Below are 7,425 nucleotides of genomic sequence, written 5' to 3' on the forward strand. Positions count from 1 at the left end.
GACTATTTGAGATCATAGTTTCAGACCAGAGTCTCACGGTGGGGGGGGGGGGGTTGCTTTCCTAGAATGCAGTCTCAAGTGCTCCAAAATGGAGTCCCTACTGTCAAGGTGCTACTTCACTCTGTCTTATTTTCACAGCTGCACCAGGAAGGTTTAAACCTATAATCTTAACTTTTTACACCCACACACATACAATTTTAACTCTTCATTCCCCACTCCTTGTTGTGAGGATCTCTAATCTTAGAGATTATTCGTTTTTGTCTCTTTTAATGTGACATATTGTTGTCTTATGACCATGAGTTTAACATTTTTAACTTGTTTCCGTATGAAGGTGATGAGTCTATTTAACACACAAGGTCCTACGGTTACAATTAGGAGTAGAACAATTAAGGGTCCTGCTAGGGCTGACAGTAGGGTAGTAAGCCATGGGGACCGGCCGAACCATGACTCAAACCATCCCTGTTCAGTTTCCCTCTCCCGTTGCCATTGTTCCAGTCATTTTTTTTTTTTTTTGAGTTTGGCCATGGAGTTTCTAATCACCCAGGTTCAGTCAGCATAAAAACAACATTTTTCCTTTAGGGCCGCGCATAACCACCCCCCAACCATGAAAATGAGATTCAACCCCCGCCTGTTCTGTAATACTGAAATGCAGATACTGGGCCGCATCTGGGAGATTGTGGAAGATTTGTCAGGCAGAAGGGGCAGGGATCTCCACCTGGCAGGTTATCAGGTAGAAGGGGGCAGGGCAGGATGCGAAGGCCAGGCTGCCCGTGAAACATTGTCAGGATGACTGAGGTGCAGATGCATATGCTGGACACATTAGGCCTTTATGTCACACACACATAAGCTCATAACTGACTTTCTGCCTAATATTTTTCCCTCAAGAGGTAATACCCAAAATTCTTCTTTGGGATTATGGATGGAGTTCCGTTTTCTGTAACTTCTTTGAAGCTGGCATGTGGGTGTTGAGGGGGATTTGGGTATTTCCTCTTGCTACCTGTCTTATGGTGTGCAACAGTGGCCTTGGAAAGACTGTGTTGCTCGGTCCAGAGGGCTGCTCAAGTCGTCCAGTGGAATGTGCTGGAAGTCTTGCCTGATGACCATTTGGAGTTCAACAGCTTTTAGTCTGTTAGAGACAAAACGAACAAGGGCATTAAAAACACACGGCCCAAAGAGAAGCATCAAGATTGCAGAAGTTAGTGGGCCAAGGAGAGGAAATAGCCAGGATTTTTATGATCAGATGTTAGGCCAGAAATCCCAGCCCTGCTTGGCCTGGTCCTGGAGCTGTTTGGCTTTTTCCAGAAAAAGTACAAATTTGGGTTTGTGTCTGTCTAGTCTGATTGACCCAGAGACTATATATATATATATATATATATATTCGGATATCTAGTAGCCACTTTTGCTAGGAAGTTAAGCCAATGTACAAGATGAGAGTCTCAGGCTGGGAAAGAAGACAGACTAAAGAATTATTTACATTTAACTATTTATATTATGGATTATTGTGCACACCCCTCAAGAGATGGGCCCTTTAAGTCCTCAGTGAGGACCTGTCCAAATAGGTGTAGGGCTATCTGAGTTAGCTGTTACTGAAAGCCCTGTTTTTAGGAACTGGCAGGGAGGGCTTTCTAATGTTATTGGATAGACTTTTAAGGCCTGGCTGGGTGTGTGAGGCCCAGAGCTATCCATGGGATGCTGGAAGAGAATTGAAAGAGATGCAAATCTCCTTTAAGGGAGGCACCCTGTTGACTTGCATTACTTGGCTGGACTAGGAGGAGAGCTGAATAGGAGGCTGATAGAAATAGGCAACTTACATTTCACTGACCCTAGGCCATCCCCTCAATAGCAGTGGCTGGAGCTGGAAGCTGGGCAGAGGCTGGGCAGAACCAAAGGCTTTTTAGCTCGGGGCCACAGGGTCTGCGGTTCTGAACCAGGAGTCCTTCGACACCCAGGGCAGTTCCATGTCCGGTGACCATGCTCTTGGCAGAGCTGACAGAAGGCATTTGCTGTCATGACAGCTGCTTGCCCAATGCCCTGGCTCCTTATATCAGTAACAGGTGCCGTTTGGGGTGCATTGGCCTTGCTGGGTCTCCTTGACAGCAGATCACTGTGTAAAAGCAGCCATTGATTGGCCTGTTGCCTATCCTTTGCTGCTAGCTTGCTCCTCATTCTCCTGGTCTCTAATAAAGTAAACCAAGGAGCCAGCCTCTATGCTGTCAGTCAAGCGGGTGCTCAACCCAACCCTGATTTTTGGAGATTTTTTTTTTAATATCAGGGTGAGCTAGAAAAACTATGGTCATGGGCAAATTCTGACACTTAAGACCGTGCCCATGAAGAGAACTATGACCTTTTAGGTAAGATCAACTGTGGTGACCTGTTTGTATACTTTGAGGTCGTCAGTGTAACTTTTTATTTTTTTAGTTTGGTTTAAAAGGGGAGTTCTGCCCATTTACCACATACACCGAAAATTTGATGTAGCTGTTAGTTTAACCTCTTTTTTTTTTTTTTTTTGTTTTTGTTATGTTGTTTGGGGCCCTATACTGTGGCCAGGCATTATTACAGAAAAGGTCAGTAGTAATCGATTAAGCAGACACTGTTAAAATAGACGTTACAGTTTTTGCAGAAACAGATTCCAAGATTTAAACCCATTGTTATAACAGAAGATCAGACTTCAATTTTAGGTCAGTGTAATTTTGGCATTAGCACTCAACTCTGTAAACAATATTTTAAAATCGTAAACATTTTAAAACTTTTTATGACTTGTTTACACCTTTTGAAACTTTATACCCGTAGTTACTTTTACATAGCCTTGAATTGTCATGTATGGACAACCTATGAGAATACATGTTAACAAACTCAAACAATTTTTTTTTTTGAATTTGAGATGTTAAAAGTATATATAATATATTTTTCCCGTTTTACTTAGCAGTGATGCCTAGATGACTTAAGACACTGAGTTATTAATGAATACCACAGCATTAAAGTTTAAAGCATATCAAAGACATGCAAAACTGAACAAGCAAGCCACTGAGCAAACCAAGGGCATTTGTATTACCTTAATTTTCTGAACCAATCTGCATTGGCTTACTTTAGTTAACATCATAAAGGCTTGTATACACAGAATTTACTCTTATTTTTATAAGACCACTTTAGCTGGAAAGCAAAAACATGAATACAGCATAGGTCTGACACCATTTATAACATTTTAATACATTTTATATAATCTGAATTGACCCAAGCAGCTGTTACTTTAACAAATTTAGAGTCTCATCCTTTGAGAGTTCCAGGGATCCGACTGGAAGCCCAAAGTTGGAAGACTCGGTTTAGAATTTAAGCTGTCAGAGAGTCAAACCATTTAGCCAAAATTAGTACATTTCTGATCAGTTGGGTAATCACTCAGACATTAAAAACAGATAACCAATGTAAATAAACTTCACATTGTAGTTTTTCCAATCAAGACTCTAATGGCAATAGAAAAACACGAAACCTTCAAGACAGGTGAACGCTCTCAAATGAGTCAGGGACAGCAGCACAGAAAAGAGTTGATTATCAGCATATGAACCCATTGTTTAGGTTTTCATTAGCTGCAAAGAGAAAAACCCATCAGGTTGGAAAGGGTTAATGGCTTAAGGTTCTGGCTCCCTTAGGTAAGGCCAGCAGTAGTATTGAATTGGAAATTCCTCCAGGAGAGGAAAAAGAAGCAGCCCTGGGGTGGGGGCTCTGCCTAGAGATATTTGGCTATGCCTGCCTGGGTGCCCCAGGCCACATGGACTAGAATAGAGCGCAGAGAAAGGCTGTGGTCCCCCATTTACAGGGAAGACTGCGCACATGGGGGCCTGGCAGGACTAGCCATGGGGTTGGGTAGGTGCGCCGTTTCACCAAGAGTGTTGGGAACCTCCTATAATTTAACCAAAGCCAGATTAATTAGGACTACTGCTGACACTCAGTCAATTACAACAGTTAACTAGCTCTTTTCCAGATTTAGTCCTCAGGTAATCAAAGCTTAGCAACAGTAATAGTTCACAAAAAAACTTTAAGACGCACCAGAGCTACCATAAGCTGCAAAGACAGAAAACTTTCTACCAGGTTGGAAAGGGTTAACAGGTAACAGGTAACAGCTTTTCCCTGGGTGGAGAGACCTGTGGAATTTCCCTCTCCCTTTCTCCTGGACAGTGGTATAGGAATGGAGATGAGGAGAGCAAAAGAGTGGGGGAGGGAGCCCCTGGGAGGAGGAGGAAGGCAGAAAGCAATGAAGCTCCTCATGTCTGGGGGCTGAGTGGGGTTTGAAATCTCCTATCGCTCAAGGTTACCCACTACCTAGTTGTCTGAGTTTACCTGAAGGGCCAATATTAGCCTCGACTGAAGCTAAGCCCTGCTCGCGTAGCAATAGGCAGCGTGACAGGCGTCCCTCCGAGAGAGAGACCTGATCCTCGGGTCACAGTCCAGCTGCCGAGAAGCCCAAGCGAGCTCAGGGGGTCTCCAGGCTCTCAGCCAACTGCCCTTCCTAATTTCCCTCCCGTTCCTTACAATCCCTCTGGAGTTTCGGCCATAGCTAAGCTGTGGCCGGGGGGACTCCGCGTTCTCGGAGAGCTGTGGGGTGCCAGACACTCAACGGTCACTTCCACAGATCCAGTCCCACTTGAGGGAAGGAATACTGACCTCCGATGTCTGCTCAAAATCCCGGTCCGGGTGCCCAAGACGGCCAGGCAGGAGAATGGCCTCTTTCACTCAGCAAATGAGTGGTAAATGGAATGAGCCCTCTGGGGGACCAATCCACTCAGAGCAGGCCATTCAGAGGCACAGAAAGACTGCTGCTTTACCTTCTTAATCAGGAGAGAGAGATTAGATCCCCTAGCCCCTACATCAGGCCAGTGAGCCAAAGTAAGAGATAGCGGCGTGGACACAGTTTGACCCATGTTACAGACAGAAAAGCAATTCCCAAAAAACTGAAACCTAAAATGTAACTGCTGTTGGCACAAAACTCCCGCCTAGGGGAATTTCTGATGGGAGTTTCGCTGAGCGTCCTGTCTCCCGGTCCTCTCGGGGCGTCCCCCAAGGTGGTAGCCTGGGGCTTCCAGGCACGTCTGCCAGCCACAGTGCGTACCGTGCCAACCCAAAAACCAAAACCGAAACAGGCCTGTAACCCGAAAAACTGAAACCTGAAGCGCGCATATACTGAGTCCCTACCTTAGGCGCCTTTTTACTTTACCCCAAGAGACGTCCGCTGGAGGCGTCCACGGGCAGCCGCGATCTCGCTGGGGCCTCCAAATGTTAGAGTCGACCGCCCGAAAAATGTCACCAAGAGACACGTCTCTTATGCAAACAGCACGGGGAAGCTTTATTGATTATCCAGCATGCTGGGGCTGCCTGATCATACAAAAGCAGAGCAGCCCCGTATAACCAAAGGTTAGGGTTTATAAAGGCAAAAACCGCAAAATTGGGAGAGGGGAGAGAACACACGGTTGCTAAGCAGTTGCTAATATCTTACAATCAGCAATTATGATCTTAAGACATAGACAAATCACATTTTCATTATTAGCTCAGGTAACCCAGGTGTAACCTTTTTATTTTTAAGCTTGAGCAATCATGCTAGGGGGTTTTTGTGTGTTGCCAAGGGTGATGTAGTGCACTGCTATTGTCCGACTATTTGAGATCATAGTTTCAGACCAGAGTCTCACGGTGTGGGGGGGGTTGCTTTCCCAGAATACAGTCTCAAGTGCTCCAAAATGGAGTCCCTACTGTCAAGGTGCTACTTCACTCTGTCTTATTTTCACAACTGCACCAGGAAGGTTTAAACCTATAAGCTTAAGCTTAACTTTTTACACCTGCACACATACAATTTTAACTCTTCACTTCTGCATGAGGAGATCCAGTTTTCCCAGCACTATGTGTTTAAGAGACTATCCTTCTCTAGGATTGATTTCTGCATTTATATTCTGTTCCATTGGTCTATCCATCTGTTTTTGAACAAGTACTAGGCTCTTTTGATTACTGCACTATAGTATATCTTGAAACCTGGGGGCGGTGCTGTGATACAGTGAGTTGATCCTCCACCTACAGTGCTGGAATCCCATATAGGCACCAGTTGAAGTCCTGGCTGCTCCTCTTCCAATCCAGCTCTCTGCTATGGACTGGGAGGGAAGTAGAGGATGGCCCAAGTGCTTGAGCACCTGTGTTCGCATAGGAGACTTAGAAGAACCTCTAGGCTCCTGACTTTGGATTGGCCCAGATCAGGCCATTGTGAACAATTGGGTAGTGAACCAGTGGATGGAAGACCTCTCTCCCTCCCTCTCACTGTCTGCAACTCTACCTCTTAAATAAGCCTCCAGCTTTGTTTTTGTTGTATAAGATTGCTTTAGCTATTCAGGGACTCCTGTGTTTCCATATGAATTTCAGCATTCTTTTCTATATCTGAGAAGATTGTCCTTGGTATATTGAATCTTTAAATTGTTTTCAGTTGTTTGGAGTTTGATATTGATTCCAACAATCCATGAACATGAACAATTTTTCATTTTTTGTCTCATTTCTGTCTTTAATATTTTGTATGTCTCTTCACAGAGATCTTTGACATTGCTTAAATTTATTCCAAGGTAGTTGATTGTTTTTGTAGCTATTGTGAATGGGATTGATGTTAGAAGTTCTATGTCAGCTGTGGTATTGTCTATATACAGAGGCTATTGATGTCTGAGTGTTATCTTATAGCCTGACCTAATCCAATCTGATATATAAAAGATTATTTATATATTTATTTATTTGAGAGGTAGAGTTATAGACAGTGACAGGGAAAGACAGAGAAAGGTCTTCCTTCCATTGGTTCACTCCCCAAATGGCCACAATAGCTGAAGCTTTGCTGATCCGAAGCCAGGAACCAGGAGCTTTTTCCCAGCCTCCCACATGGGTGCAGGGGCCCAAGCATTTGGGCCACCTTCTACTGCTTTCCCAGGCCATAACAGAGAGCTAGATTGGAAGAGGAGCACCTGGGACTCAAACCAGCATCCATATGGGATGCCAGCACCGCAGGCATGGAGGATTAACCTACTGTGCCACAGCGCTGGCCCTTCCAGTCTGATTTTGAAAGAGAGTCCCTAGAGATGGGAGGACAAACAGACTAGATCCCAAAGGTTATGTTGGAAATTTGATGATCTTGAAACAAGAGAATGTCCTCAGAAGAAACCAAAACTTCAGGCAGCATAGTGTCAAATTATGAGAAACTAAATTTCTGTTATTTTAGGCACCTGGTGTTTAGTACAATGCTATGGAATTTTCTCACTCAAAATTATAAATCATATACCTCATGTAGTTGTCAAGTTTTTATACATTTCATGTGATCTTTGGATTCCATCTTAGCTTGTTTCTGTATTTTTTAAGATTTATTTATTTATGTGTATTGATCCAAACTTTTTTTTTAATTTCTTTTTTTAAAAGGTT

At 43.9% G+C, this 7,425-nt stretch overlaps 1 long non-coding RNA gene across 1 annotated transcript; it reads right to left on the bottom strand.

Annotated features, from left to right (window-relative positions):
• Positions 1 to 254: 254 nt before the first annotated feature.
• On the bottom strand, positions 255 to 5,825 carry LOC149123253 (uncharacterized). The gene is made up of 2 exons (XR_016217708.1): positions 5,207 to 5,825; positions 255 to 1,126 (listed from the first exon to the last, which is right to left on the bottom strand). It is a non-coding gene; the product is annotated as an uncharacterized LOC149123253 (long non-coding RNA).
• Between the last annotated feature and the right edge of the window lie 1,600 nt (positions 5,826 to 7,425).

The sequence above is a fragment of the Oryctolagus cuniculus genome, chromosome 12 (genome assembly GCF_051225735.1).
Source record: "Oryctolagus cuniculus isolate XC-2025 breed Fujian yellow rabbit chromosome 12, ASM5122573v1, whole genome shotgun sequence".
Classification (NCBI taxonomy): Eukaryota; Metazoa; Chordata; class Mammalia; order Lagomorpha; family Leporidae; genus Oryctolagus; species Oryctolagus cuniculus.